Raw genomic sequence first — 16,295 nt, forward strand, 5'->3', positions numbered from 1 at the left:
GAATTTGTGCTCTATAAGAGATTTTGGGTGAAATTCCTTTATAATTTGGTAAAATTTTTAAAAGAGGGTTCTTTTCTCATTCTAGAGAAATTCTTCTTCTCTGCTGGTTATTAGGATTTTGGTGGAAACTCTGGCATTTGTGGGAGGATTGGGATGACTCTTCCTCAAATTTACTCTAGGAAAGCATTTGCAGGTTGGATGCTTGATTCTTTTGCTTTGTTCTTCTTTTTAGAACTTTCTGAGATTGTGTGATTGTTTTGTTTCTTCCTTTGTTTGGTTGAAAGAATTTGTTGTTGAGAATTCTCTTATTGCTGGGTTTCTATCAAATTTAGTGAAATTGGAAGAAGTTTATTCCTTCCCTTGTTGGGTAAAATTGATTCATGGGGTTATAAAATTTCTCAAATTTCCATTTGGGAAGAAAAATTGGATCGGGAAATATCTTTAAAATCTTGGTATTTGAATCTTGGATTTAGACTATTAAATTAATATTTTGAATGTTTTACCATTCAATTTGTTGGCAATTTTTCATACCCTATTTCCGGGCAGAAAACTTTTTTTTATTTGCTGCTGGAAATTTTATTTTGGAATTTTGTTTTAATAAAAAAAAATATCTCTATTTGAAATCACAGAGAGGAGTGTTTTTAAAAAAAATTTATAAAAAATTGATTGAAATTTTGGGGGGCATGGAGCCCAAACTCCATGCTATGGGGAGAGGGCACCACAACCATGGTGCCTCTCTACCCACAATGGTGGGGAGAGCCACCACCGTTGTGGTGTCCCCTCACCATAGCCGTGGTGCCTCTCTACCCACAATGGTGGGGAGAGCCACCACTGTTGTGGTGTCCCCTCAACACAACCGTGGGGGGGGCTTGGGGTGGTGGATCTCTCCACGGGTGTGGAGGATCCTCACCCCACTCCATGGGGGAAGCCTTCCACAGTCATGGAAGCCCCTTCCTCCACGTTGTGGGGAAAATGGCTAGTGGCACTTCGGTGTGTAGTCCGTGTTCATGTGTCGTTAAATTTTTATTTATTTATGCAATGTGTTTTTTGATATATTTTAAAATGCCATATATATATATATATATATATCTGTGTGTGTGTGTGTGTGTGTATAAATTTATATTTTTAAATTGAATATGGTGTTTAGTGGAATCTCAGTTTTTAAAAGGATTATCAGATTTCATATTTAATAAATAAATATGTGTGTGTGTGTGTGTGTGTGTGTGTGTGTGTGTGTGTGTGTGTGTGTGTGTGTAATATGTATTTTGAAATTAGCAATATGAAGTAAATGTTAAGATTGATTCGATACAATCATAATTTATTTTGTGAAAATAAAGGCTATATGAATAGTCATCAATTAAGTTTAGTTGATATGATTTTTAATTGAAAAGATCTATTTTGACCTAAATAACTATTTTAGAATTCAAATGTATTTAATTGTTATTTTATTAATTAGAAATTTGAATGCAAATGGAATTTGTTTATAGCTAAATTGACTTTGATTGAAAAGATTTATATTTGTTTTAAATGACGGCTTATTTAGTCTACGAGTTTTTTTTAAAGGTTGTATGGTTTTTAAATCAAGCATTGTGCAAGTCTCTTTGGATGTATGTTTACTTAGACCCTTTTTATGCGTTATTCCCTATTGTGTATTTTCTTATCATGAAGGAGTCAATTATTGAAAGAGCTGCAATTAGATAGCATTAGCTTTTAATTATATTTTGAGTGATCGTTATGATTCCTTAGCATGGATGTGTTTGGAGTGCAAGTGTACCTTTTTGAGTATTTACTCTGATTGGTGGATTTTGGTGTTGATTTGAAAGAGTCACTCTTGTGTTATGTTGGTATGCTATTGAATGCGAGTCTATTGTGCAAGTTGATTTGGTTAATTTTGATTGTGGTTGTACTTACTTTATTTTGGTCACGATCTTGTCTTGTGAATAGACCAGTTGTTCGTTTCACACCTTCTGTTGGTTTAACCTTTGTAGAAGGTTTGTATAACCAAGTTGTTCTTTAGTTTTGTTTTTCAACTCCTTGTGTTAGTTGGCTTTTGTGATTTGCCTTGGGGTTCTTTGGAGGTTATGTAGTGTCATAAGGAAGAGTGGCTTCTAAGTGAGGGTCGGGGCCCAAATTGGCTGCCAAGATAACCCCTTGGAAGTTGAGTAATAAGCAATAACATAATTAATTAACTAGGGTTGGGTTTCAAAATATTAATCAAGATAATTATGCCTCGCTCATGGTTGAGTGCTAGTACAAACTCAAGATGCAGTGGAAAGGTATGGAATGGAAAACCAACTACCTTGTCTTCACGAAAGGTTTGTTGGGTCCGCATGAGTCATGGATGGGGGCTAGGGGTTTGGGAAAGGCTACCAGGATAACCCAGGATGGGGGTCAGGGTCTATGGAGGCCTGCCAGGATAACCCATACCAGCTATGCGATGACACTCTTCCCTTATGTTCACTAGTGTGTAGTCATGTGTTGGCTTTACTTGGAGCACTCTTGTGAGAGTCATATTTATATGCTTATGCCTTATGTGAGTACCTAGTGTACATGTTAGACCATGTGATGCTTTGTTGTGGTTTTCTTGAGGGCCTTCTTACTATCTCCTAGCATGGAGGGGTGGTTCCTTTTTGGGCCACATGGTCGGGTGGTAGTGCCACTTTCCATCGGTTATTTTGTTCGTGCCTTCTTGTGAGGGATTAACTTCACAGGTGCTCTAGATGTATCTCTTGGATTTTCTTCAATCTATTGTACCAGTTGGATCCTTTTTGTTCTCCTTAGATCATATTTTTATCTCTTGGACCTTTGTGGTCGGTTGTATCATATGTTTATATGTGTGCCTTCACGACAGTTGTAATTTGATGTAATCATTATGTATTTTTATGAGACTTGATGTTTTAAGTGAAATTATAATATTACGTTATCCCTGCAATGTAAAAGCAATGTATTATGATGAGATTTAGATGTTAGGATTTCTATCTTTAATTAAATTCATTAATGTAATGTAATTGAATGTTTAATCATAAATAAAGCATAGGAATGTTAGTGTTTTCTAATGCAAAGAATGAAACAATCATTGATTAGGGTAACTAAGTTCCTAATGGTTAAATATATTTCTTAAGTGGATTAATTGATCTTAAGTAAGGATTAGTTTAATTAAGTAATTCATGTTGGGAAACCCTTTAGGATTTTGAGTTAAGTCTTCCGCTTGTGAAATTTCTATTGCAATGTTATTCCATAAGTTTGTATGTTCTGTATTGTTTTAAAAATAAAAAATTGCACTCTTTTCGAGTGTTTGTAGTTGTATCCTTTAGGGTTTCTTGGCGAGGCATTACATACCCTAACTTTATTTTTGCTTGACATGGGCACAACCTATTAGTGTGAGTGCATCCAAGAGGTTGGGTTTGTGCCAGACATGCCTCTATTTCACTAGCCAAGTCACCCCATCATTCCAAGCCACACCTATGTAACGACGCATTTTCTTAACTACTCAAAGTGTGAAAACTGTCAAACTTTGATGATGCATATCTTGGATCCTACAACATGTATGAGAAAGCCATATAAACCTATGATGTTGTGTGATGGCCCCATATAAAAACATCTCTCAGTTTCTGATTAGTCAATTCCATTTTCTCGTGTCGACACTTTTTCTATTACAACAAAAAGCGTAAAATGCATTCAATGAAAAGTTGCAACATACCCTAACTTTCTTTTTTCTCATCATGGGTGAAAACTATTAGTGCGAGCACATATTTGGGAGGCCAAATTTATGCTAGGCATGCCCATATTCCACTTGCCAAGTCACTCAATCATTCCAAGCCACACCCTAGCGATGCGTTCTCTTAAGTGCTTAAAGTGTGAAAACTGTCAAACTTTGACAACTTGTATCTCAAAGCCTATGACATGTACAAATGAGCCATATGAACCTATGGGATTGTGTGATGCCCCTCTAAAAAAATATCTCTCAATTTTTTATTACTCAATGCCATTTTCTCGTGTTGACACCTTTTTTGTTGCAACAAAAAGCATAAAATGCATTCAATGAAAAGTTACAATATACCCTAACTCTCTTTCTGCTTAACATGGGCACAAACCATTAGTGAAAGCATGTCCAGGATGTCAACTTTACTCTAGGCATGCCCCTATTTTGCTCACCAAATCCCCGATCATTCTGAACCACACCTTAGCGACACATTCTCTTAAGTTCTCGATGTGTGAATACTATCAAAGTTTGACAACATGTTTCTTTGAGCTTGTGGAACGTATGTAAAACATGTCTAAACCTATGGGGTTGTGTGATGCCCCCCCCCCAAAAAAAAATCTCTCAGTTTTTATTACTCAATTCCATTTGCCCATGTCGAAACTTTTTGTTGCAACTAAAATCATAAAATGCAATCAATGAAAAGTTCCAACATACCCTAAATTTATTTCTACTCATCGTGGGCACAAACCATTAGTGCAAGCACATCTAGGAGGCTGGGTATATGTTAGGCATGCCCTCATTTCTCTTACAAAGTTGCCCATTCATTCCAAGCCGCACCCTATTGACATGTTCTCTTAAGTGCTCGAAGTGTGAAACTGTCAAGATTTGGTGACACATTTCTCGAAGCCTACAACATGTATGAATGATCCATCTAAACCTACAGGGTCATGTGATGCCCCCCTAAAAAATGTCTCCCAATTTTTGATTACTCAATTTCATTTGCTCGTGCCTACACTTTTTCTATTGCAATAAAAGCGTAAAATGCATTCAATGAAAAGTTACAACATACCCTAACTTTATTTCTACTTGTCGTGGGTATAAATAATTAGCACAAGTGCATCTAGGAGGCTAGGTTTATGATTGGCATGCCCCTATTTTTCTCACCAAGCTCCCTAGTCATTCCAAGCCATATCATAGCCACATGTTCTCTTAAGTGTCCTAAGTGTGAAAACTACAAAACTTTGATGACTTGTTTCTTGAAACCTGTGGTACATACAAATGAGCCATATGAACTTACAAGGTCATGTGATTCTCCCCTATAAAAAAAAAATCTCAATTTTTTATTACTCATTCCATTTGCCCATGCCGACACTTTTTTTGTTGCAACAAAAAGCATTAGATACATTCGATGAAAAGTTGCAACATACCCTAACTAAATCTTTCTACTTGTCATGGGCACAAACCATCAGTGTGAACACATCTAGGAGGCTAGGTTTATACTATGCATGCCCCTATTTTTCTCACCAAGTCACTTGATCATTCCAAGTCATATCATAGCCACGTGTTCTCTTCAATGCCTTGAGTGTGAAAATTGTCAAACTTTGATGGTGCATTTCTCGAAACCTGTGGTACATACAAACGAGTTGTCTAAACCTACGAGGTTGTGTGATGCCCCTCTACAAAAACCTCTCTCAATTTTTTATTACTTAATTCCATTTATCTACGCCAATGCTTTTTCTATTGCAACACAAAGGGTTGGTCCATGCATTCAATGAAAAGTTACAACATACCCTAACTTTCTTTTTGATCGTCATGGGTCATAATAATTAGCACAAGTGCATCTAGGAGGCTAGGTTTATACTTGGCATGCCCATATTTTGTTCACAATGTCACTTTATCATTCCAAGCCATATTGTAGCCATGGATTCTCTTTAGTGCCCTAAGTGTGAAAACTATCGAACTTTGACATTGCGTTTCTCAAAACCTATGGCACATACAAATGAGGGTCACCTGAACCTATAGGGTTTTGTGATGCCCTTTATTAAACATATGTGACAATTAGATAGAGGTTTATTGTATGAAACAAATGAAAATTTATTGTTTGCAATCAAATTAGCCTTGATTTTAGGCCTATTTTAGGACAGTGGAGATCAAATGGAGTGATCAATACCTAAGATTGATAAGGAAATTCTAAAAATACAGTCGGCACATGTAAGATAAGTATGAAACTTGGCATTTTAAAAAAAAAAACTTTAAGCATCAAGAAATTTTCTCTTTTTTAACTCCTCTAGGAGGAATTTTGTAAGGGTATTCATGTCACCATGGACTGCAACAAACTTCAAATGGTATTGTTCATCTTGGAGAACCTACTTACAACCTATGAATTTAAGAGGGAACATATTGTAACTTGCATTCTTATACTTGGTCATTTTCTTAGCATGATGATGATTTCTACATGTATACATAAATAAGACATTATGATTAGTTCATAAAATCTAGGATTATCATAACTTCATTAAAATTGTCATAGCTTCGTTGTTAAGATTGTCACAACTTTTTTAGGATACTCATAGGTTCATTACTACTATATGTTACATTCTTAGGATAATGATAGGTTCATAGGACAATCATAACTTCATTAGGATAGTCATAGGCTATTTAGGACTCTCATAGTTTCATTACACATATCATAACCTTGTTAAGATGTGATTTAACTTCATTAGGACTATGTTAAACAAGATAATATATTGTACCTAATTTTCATTCTTAACTAGAATGGAAGGTACAATCTTCATGTCTCCATAGACTATGACAAAATTGATAGATTTCAATTAATAATGTAATAAGAATTGCAGACAAAATTAATGTAATATATAATATATCACATATAATAATGTTGATACAATTAGAGAATCTTGATTTCAATCATCAAATGTATATATGTGATTATGGATAGTAGTTGTAATATGATTTGCATTAACCAAAAAATTCATAAAGTTATAGTATTGGCAACAAGGCAGAAAACGGAGAGGGGGGTAGTGAAACAGTTTTCTCAAAAACTTTACTCAAATCAAACACAATTTTAGATCTGATGATTAATAGTGAAAGCATAAATCAACACCACATCAATGACACATATAACACCAAGATTTTTGACATGGAAAACCTGGTCAAGGTAAAAACCATGGTGGGAACCTACCCACAATATGATGATACCCTATTAGAAGTATATGAAATATTACAATGAGGAATGCACATGCATTCAGGCTCATTGCTCAAAACAACAAACAATAAGGGCTACAACCCTTGGGAAGACTCACTGTCTTACAAAAACATTTGGATTACATCTAGAAGATCATGAACTGATAGAATAGCATCTCCTCATGCTTGGTTATAGTTCTAGTTAAGCACATAACACATATTCTGAACTTCACACTTCTTCGCACTTCTTCACACCACTTTACTGCTACCAAAAGATTAAAATATTATCCGCACACCACACACCTCTTCCAATGATTATTACATTTATTTATACATATCATCAATCTATCTTTGAAGGTCCTCTCAACCCACATCACAAATTACAAAGATATAACCATACACACTACAACATTACATGCAAACCAAAACAATATTGGCTAAGACATAGTATGGACCTAAATCAACACTTGAACAAGAAAAACCTCCAAGAATTATGCCTTGAACATAAACAACATGCTACAATAATCATGTCCACCAAAAACACCACTAGATCAATGAAAAATCATCAATAAAGAGCACAACAATCAATGTGGACCATCAAAATAGATAGGACACGATGTAGAAACATCCACAAGCATCATGAATTACCACAACAACTGCAACAACACAACTTACTAGAATATTTATCATCATTATACTGAACTTCAAGTACACTAACTGAACTGACTGCCAAATTGAAATATTCACTTGCGGACCTCCAAATCATGAACCATATAAATTGAGGACACACCAAAACATCCCAAACACTCTACCAAATCCGCAAACCAAGATATTGCAATGCAAAGAAAAATCCAAAACACTGATCAACACTAAACAACTAAAAAACCAACCACAATAGTGGATCTCATAACTCAATCAAATATCCATGCAAACCTCTAAAAATTTAGCCTAATCAACTAGAGATACTTATCTCAAAACCCTTTAATCCGCAACAACTCATCTACAACACACTAGCAAAACCAACTTACTTAATCTTACTGCAACACTGGAATACACAGAGGAATATGTTGACATCAATGACAACACATCACTCAACAAAATTCTCAACAATATCTAACAATCTCCCCCTTTGGCATTGATGGCAACATATGAATGTGAAAAACAATCAATGCAAAGAAAGAAAATAATCAACTCCCCCTTAGATTATACACACAACTCAGCATAGTTTTTTCACGTAGCTCTCTCTTCCCCTTTGACATCAATGTTAAAGGCATATATTGCACAAATCTCTCTCCCCCTAGCAAAACTCTATCTCCCCACAATTGAACATAAAAAATAACAAATCATGATTCTGTCCCCCTTGGAACTAACTCACAAATCTGAACATCTTGAACCACAATACTAACCACTCGCCTTGAGTAGCAATCTTACTCATCAATCCGGATCACAAGATTTCTCTGTGAAGTCCACTGGACTGATGCAAATCCATGCATCTTAGTTCTCATCAGGAGGGGCAATCACCCATAGCTTCTCTTGGACATACTCAAAAGTATCCTTAGGCAAATGCTTAGTAAAGATATCTACAATATGTTCCTTTATAGATACATACTCCAATCTGACTTCCTTCTCTTTCACTTTTTCTCTCAAGAAATGAAACTTGATTGATATATGTTGTCTTTGAATGCAACACCAAATTCTTAGAAATGTTGATAGCACTTTAATTGTCATAGTATATAGTAGTAGGCTCATCATAAACAACTCTGATATCCTTTAACATCTTCTTCATCCATATTACCTGAGTACAATTTGTAGCAGCAACAATATACTCTTCCTCTGCAATAGATAAAGAAATTGTGTTTTGCTTCTTACTCATCCAAGAAACCAATCTCTTGCCCAAGAAAAATGCACCACCACTAGTACTCTTTCAGTCATCAACATCACCTTCCCAATCAACATCTTTAAAATCACTCAAAGTAAAATCATCATTTTTAGGATACCACAAACCAAAATCAATTGTTCCTTTCAAATATCTAAGAATCCTTTTCATAGCAACAACATGAGATTCCTTAGGACCAGCTTTTAATCTAGCAACAAGACATATAACATTCATAATATCTGGTCTATTCTACCTTAAATAAAGCAATCCACCAATCATAGATCTGTATCTGGTCTAATTTTCTTTTGAAGAATCATCATTCTTTGTCACTTACATCCGATCACCATGGGGGTACCAATTGGCTCTGAATCATCTAAACCAAACTTCTTCAACAATTCTTGCACATACTTGGGCTGAGATTTAAAATGTCATCTTCCAATTGTGTAATTTTCAATCCCAAAAAGAATTTCATCTAATCAATTATAGACATTTCAAACTCATTTTACATTTCACCAACAAACTTCTTGCACAAACCATCATCTTCTCAAAAAAAATGTCATCAACAAAAAATTCAACAATTAAGATGTTATCATTATCAATCTTGAAGTATTAATCACTATCATCAATACCTTTATTGAATTCCAACTTCATCAAATACTTATCGAATATAGCATACCAAGCTCTTGGGGCTTTCTTGAGTCCATACAATGATTTCTTCAATCTACAAACAATATCTTTCAGATTTGTCAATTGAAATCCATCTGGTTGCTCAATACAAACTTCCTCTTCCAACTCTCCATTAAGAAAAGTTGACTTGACATCCATCTAATACACTTTAAAGTCTTTGTAAGCAACATAAGCAAGAAATAATCTAACAACCTCAATTCTTGCCACCAGAGCAAAAGTCTCCTCAAAGTCAATTCATGCCATCTGAGAATATCCCTTACAAACAAGTCTAGCTTTGTTCCTAACCACTTCACCTTCCTCATTCAATTTGTTTCAAAAGACCCATTTAGTTCTAGTCACATTCTTATCCTTAGGCCTTGGAATAAGAATCCATATATTATTCTTCTCAGTCTGGTTCAATTCTTCTTCCATTTCTTTAACCCAATTTTCATCTTTGCATGCCTCACTAACATCTTTAGGTTCAATATTAGAAATCAAGCAATACTCTTCAACAATTCTTCTCCTAGTCATCACACCTTTATTTTTATCTCCTATGATCTGATTCTCTGAATGATTCAATCTTACATACATGGGAATCTTAGACTCTTGAGATCTTCCTTCGATACTAGCACTTGCACCTTCTCCTTCATTCTCAGGCTTTTCTAGAATAATCTGATTTAGGTTCTTGTTCTGCACTTGCTTTCCCTTATATGAACTATCTATTGGCATTATAGATGACTTTGTCATGTGTTGCATTGGTTTTGTCATTGATTTCAACACTTGTCTTCTTGGAGGTTTACATTATGGTTCATCGGTATGGTTAGTGGCTTATGCATAGTCACTAGTATATGTTCACCAGCAGGTTATATTATTCACCGACGACGATGATAACTTGGAGATCATTTGGTTATGTCGAAGAAATGGATTGGAAGTTTGGTTTTGGTATTTTTCTTATTGGTCTAATCAGGTTGACAAATTTACCTTTACTGATAGATAAGTCTAGGTAATGGACCGATACATGTTATCTATTCCAGATCAGCACGACATGTCATGAACATTGTTTATTGATTGGTCATTATGGTAAATGTATTGAGCCGACATATTGTATCGCATCAAGACTCATTTGTAATTGATTTAATTGTAATATCTTTAGTGAGCTGACCTATTCATTTGGTCTTAGGTTTTGTATATATGACTGTAAGATCTTATTGAAGATCGTGGTAATCATGAGTGAGTGTGGATATTGAAGAGCGAAAATAAGCAGATCCTTGTGTCACAGACATTATTTGAAGGTTGAAGGAAGGTTATGAAGGTGTTTTGACACTCATGTTCAGAGCTTAACCGGTACTGAATCCAGCATTGGAGATGCTATTTTGTGCAGTATATTATCATTGGATTTAACCATCCAATTGTGTAGTCAGTGTGACTCCTAATTTGTGATTGAGCAGTGAGCTCTAGGCAGTTGGCCTTTCTACATGTGTAGACCCCATTTGTATACACATACTATCTGTAGTAGTATCATCTGATTGTGGGTAAGGTTTCCCACAGTGGTTTTTCCCTTACTGGGTTTCCACATCAAAATCTCTGCGTTATGTGTTGTGGATGTTGTTTCTCTTTATGTTTCATGTATTAAGTTAAACTGGTACTGCTATATCTATGAATCTATTTTACCAGCACTTAAGTTTGGTTTACCGACATTAAGGTTAAATTGGAATGACTTTCATTTGGATTATAATTTATTGACAACTAGTTCACAACTGATTCACCCCCCCGCCCTCTTAGTTGTCCTTCCTGGGACCTAACAATTGGTATCAGAGCTAAGTCCTCTTTTTGCAGAAGCCTAACAGCTTGAGGAGATCCTATGACAACAAATATTTTTAGGAAGGACAATCTGAAGCTTGATGGAACTAACTATGGCATATAGAAGATCAGAATGGAAACACATCTAAACTACATTGGAAGAGATATATGGGATGTTACAAAGAATGGCTATGTTGCTCGTGTTCCGAATCAACCTCATCCACCAACATTGGCTAAGGACATGGACAATGATTGCAAAGCAAGAGAAGCACTTTTGAGTGCATTATCAGATCAAAAAATCATGGGATTATCAGACCAATCTACTACTAAAGATATTTGGGATAAGTTGGAGACACTGAATGAAGGAGATACCACTGTCAAAATTGAAAAACTGGATGTTACCGAGTCAGGTATGAAAATCTAAAAATGGAAGAAGGTGAAAGAATTTATGCATTTATGGAAAGAGTTAATGAAATTGTTTTAGGAATACAATGTTGTCGAGGATCTTTAAGTGAATATGAAATTATATGTAAAGTTTTAAGAGCATTTCCACCGGCTTACAAAATGAAAGTAACTGCTGTTAATGAAATGAGAACAATGCCTAATACTTCAGTTTCTAGAGATACTTTGGCTGGAAAACTTTCAGCATTTGAACTTGAGGAATTTGGTCTTGTTGCTACTGTTAAGACTGAGTTATCTTTCAAGGCATCATCATCTGACAAAACTGATTGGAAAGCATTTTATGCAAAAGAACTTGAAGATATGAGGAAAGAAAATGAAGAACTTGAAGCACTGTTTGTAAGGAAAATGCCTTAAGGTCCAGCAGGAAGTAAGTATGAAGGTAAAGCACCTTTCAAATGTTTTAATTGCAATAAAGTTGGTCATATGGAATCTAGATTTCTTGATAGACATGCAAGATTAAAGGAGGAAGAAAAAAGATCATATAAATCTAACCCTAAATATCAGAGATATAGATTCAAGAAAAACAAAGATAAGTCTGTAGACACCTAAAAGTTGCACAATGAATTAAGTGAATTTATTCATTTAATTATTCTTAATTCTTCCTATTAATTAATATCCCTATTCTTCTAATCGCCTATTAATTAAATTAAGATTTAATTAATATACCCTTCTTCTATCTAAGTCATTTAATTAAATTTACATTTAATTAAAATCCCCCTTCTAGCCTATTTAATTAAATTTACATTTAATTAAATCCTCCCACTTGCAAAATCCTACAAATGCAAGTTGCAACCACAATTGAAATAAATTAATTTTATTTTAATTAAATTCTATTTTCTACACCCACTTGCAAAATCCTACATCTCCCACTTGCCTCCTAATCACCTTCCTAAATTCTTCTAGAACCTATCTAATCCTAATCAATTAGCCTAAACCCTTCAATTGTATCCTTTCCCCTAAATTTGAGGATGTCACTTCTCAAAATTGGAGTAAAGTCATCCAAAGGCATTAAAGTCTTTATGCCTTCAACAAGCTAACTTGTTGAATACCCCCAAATTTGGAAGGACTCTTACAAATTTGTCCCCAAATTCTTCCAAACCATTAATGGTTAACTAACCCTTTGTGGCATGGTTAGAGACTTTTTGCCTAACTCAATCCTCATCTAACCCAAGGGTCTCATCAAGCATTCATTGCTTTGACCATGGTTATTCCTTTAACCCTTGCACAAGAGTTTATCCTTTGGGTAAAAGCTTTATCCAATGGGTAATCTTAACCTAACCTTAACCCTTACCCCCTAAGATAACCATGAGGTCTTCTCAAGCATTTAATGCTTCTTACATCTCCTCTCAAGCAGTCTTATGTTGACAATTGTCACCATTTCATTGGTGAGAATTGTAAACATGGATTGATAACTTTCAATCCTGACCCTTGATAAGATCATCCAATCTTGACCATCTATTGCCCTGTTTTTCCTATAAATAGATCCCTCACTCTCATAATCCAAGTCTTTAGCATCTCACTTATACTCATTTCTAGCAAGTATTTAATCTCTCTTTGAAATAGAAACAATCTAATAAACATTTTAGAACCATTTCTATCATCTTAGTTAATCATATAAACTAGTATATCATGTTAGGATAGTCTTGTACTAATATTTTCATCTTATCATCACTAGTTTTTTCATTTATGTTAAAATCATGCATAGTTAGGATTGCATTCCTATTAAGATCGATCAAAAGCATCCCTCATTCTCATGATTGTCATCCCTAAGTCACTTTGCTCAATGATCTGAGAGCAAAGGCATTGGCTTGAGGGGTCTTGTGAGATAGAGAACAATGGAACACCCCTTGGGAGCTTGAGCTATTCCATATAGCTCCATAACTTGCACCAAGTGTCCCATTGGTGTGTGGGCAAGTCATTGAATTTTGTAATTTTTTGTTTCATTGCACCACTTTTCCCACATATATTTTTGGCACCTACCATGGGGCATAACCCCATTTATCAAATTTTTTTTTGTGTAGGACTAACTTTGCAGGTACGTGGGAAACTGGAATCGGTGCATAGTGAGCATGATCTAGCACATCTGGTCAATACTTCAATGCATCTGACTAACTGTTTAGTGCGTCAAAACCACCTCTTAGCATGTAGAAACCAAACTTTAGCGCATAACCAATTTATTGTTTCTTGTAGGTTTCAGCACCTTAATTAAACAGTCTAGCGCATCCAAACAATAGTTTAGTGCATCAAGGCTTTTTGGTAGCACATCAGTGCCTTTCTGTAGTGCATCAAGTCCATTTTGTAGTGCATCACAGGCATAGGCAGAAAACAAATTTGTAATAGAAGCTTAAAGTAGAATTGTAGAAGTCCACAAAACAAAAAAATTTGCTAACTGGTTTTACTGTAGGTGACTAACGATTTATTTGCAGGGTGGAGAGTTTGTTTTACCAAAAGTTAGGATTGAAGTAATTTAGTTTTACTAACTTTGTTAAGTTAGTTAAGTTAAATTTTATTCATTTTCTTGTTGGATAAAATTGAAATCACATTTCACTTTGGGGTACCTAAAAAGAACAACTATAAACCATTTCTTGCTTTCTTAGGAGAAAAACACTTCAGTTTGGAATCTTTAAAAAGAACAAGCAAACTTTACTTTTGCAAATATTTTTAAAAAGAAAAAGAACCTCGCCATCCTTTGGTTTCTAAAAGGATCCACTTTACTTTTGCAAGATAAAGAACCTCATTTGTCAAAAGTTTTTGAAGCCAACCAAAAGAGGGAATTTCTTCCCCTTTATCGATTTATTTTTGTTGACCAAGTCGAACTCTTTGCTTTGTTGACCAAGATTTTTATACTAGCTTAGAAAATCATTGATTTGGGAACTAAAATAAACACCATGCTTTTTGGGGGCAACATCTCCAAATAGACTTTAGTGAATCATTGCATTGAAAGGATAAAAAGAACCTTGTTTGCCTTGTCTCAAAAGTGGAAGGTATATGCTCTCCCCTTAATTGGATGATCAAAAAGCCATACCACTCTTACGCTTTCAGTATTTCAAACAATAAAACCTTTAGCAGGCCTTCCCTCCCGAGGAGCTAAAAACTCTTAAAGCCATTTTTTTGGCCGGTTTGAGGGGAATGACCTAAGTGGGGAACGGCTTTGACGCCAAGTGTTCCAACCCACTATAATCAAAAGTGGAAGGTGACAAAAGTCCCTTTCAACAGTTTTGTGCAGTTATTATCCTTCCCCCAGTATCTTTACGATACGTAAAGCCTTTGTTCTAAAGGTTGGGAAGCCTCTTGAGGGAGTTTATCACTGACGACTGAACAAGAAACCTGATTACGAACCTTAGCAATAAAAACTTTGAGCTGTGGCAATATCCAGACATTGGCAATATCATAGTGCAAGGGTGGGGAAGAATTCGCCCCTAAAATTATTCACCATATATCTCCCAAGATAGCTACTCAATTGTGAAGCAATTCACTTTGGGTTAATTTCTGGCAAAAGGCTAAAAAATGGGCACCCCCTAGGGGGTGACAAGGCTATTTGAGCTGACGGGGTATCGAGACTAGTGGGATATGATGTTGTTGATGACCTTTGAATAAAGAGTCTTATTGAATTGCATTATCTGTATCCAAACCTGTTAAAACACTAGGGATTTGAACACATCCTCGCAGAATATACACTCTTTGTTTAGAATAGGTGAAAATGGTTATCTTTTTCATGTTGTATTTGCATTTCATACTTCAGAAAATCATCCATGACAATTAAGAAAAAGTTAAAAATCATAGAAAAACCAACAAGTCAAAAAAAATAGGGTAGTTTAGCACGTGAAAGCAACATTTTAGCATATCTGGAGAAAAACTTAGCACTTTGAAAGAATCTTTAAGTGCATCCACGCTTCAACATAGTGCAACTATTCTGAGAACTAGCACATAATCCATCTAAAACATTCAACAACTAAAACTTAGCGCTTCCTAAAAACAGCTCAGCACTTTGGAGCAACAGCTTAGCGCTTTGGAAACAAACGTTAGCGCTTTAAGTTCAAAAGTTAGCACCTAGGAAGGACATATTAGCGCATAACTTTCCAAACCAAGTCAAATCCAAACAATTTAAGTTAGCACGTAAAAAGAGTAGCTTAGCGCATTGAGATCTTTCTATAGTGCATTGATAGCATTTGTTAGCGCATCGGGTCTCTGGCTTAACGCATAGTTGAAACTGAGAAAACAGAGAACAAACATAAACTTTTTTGAAAAATTTTAAAAATAGTTTGGGAAGCCATTTCAATCCTCACTCAACTTCGTCATGTAGAAATTCAAATCAGAGTGTCAGAACTATTCCAAACCAATCAAAATAAGATATTCTTAGAACAAAAGTTGTTAATGTCCAAAACTAGCTAAAGGATAAACACATTTTCCTATCAAAATCAGGTAACATCATCACACACATCAAAAGGTCCTCCAATCAAACGGATTTCATCCTCAAAAAATGCTTGTTTCAAACTAAATTTGTCAAATCGAGTTTCCATATCAGGAAAGCTCTTATTCCATAACATTTGATGCACTTTGTCATGAGGGGGCATCTAAACCTTCATT

This window comes from Cryptomeria japonica, chromosome 4 (genome assembly GCF_030272615.1).
Source record: "Cryptomeria japonica chromosome 4, Sugi_1.0, whole genome shotgun sequence".
NCBI lineage: Eukaryota > Viridiplantae > Streptophyta > Pinopsida > Cupressales > Cupressaceae > Cryptomeria > Cryptomeria japonica.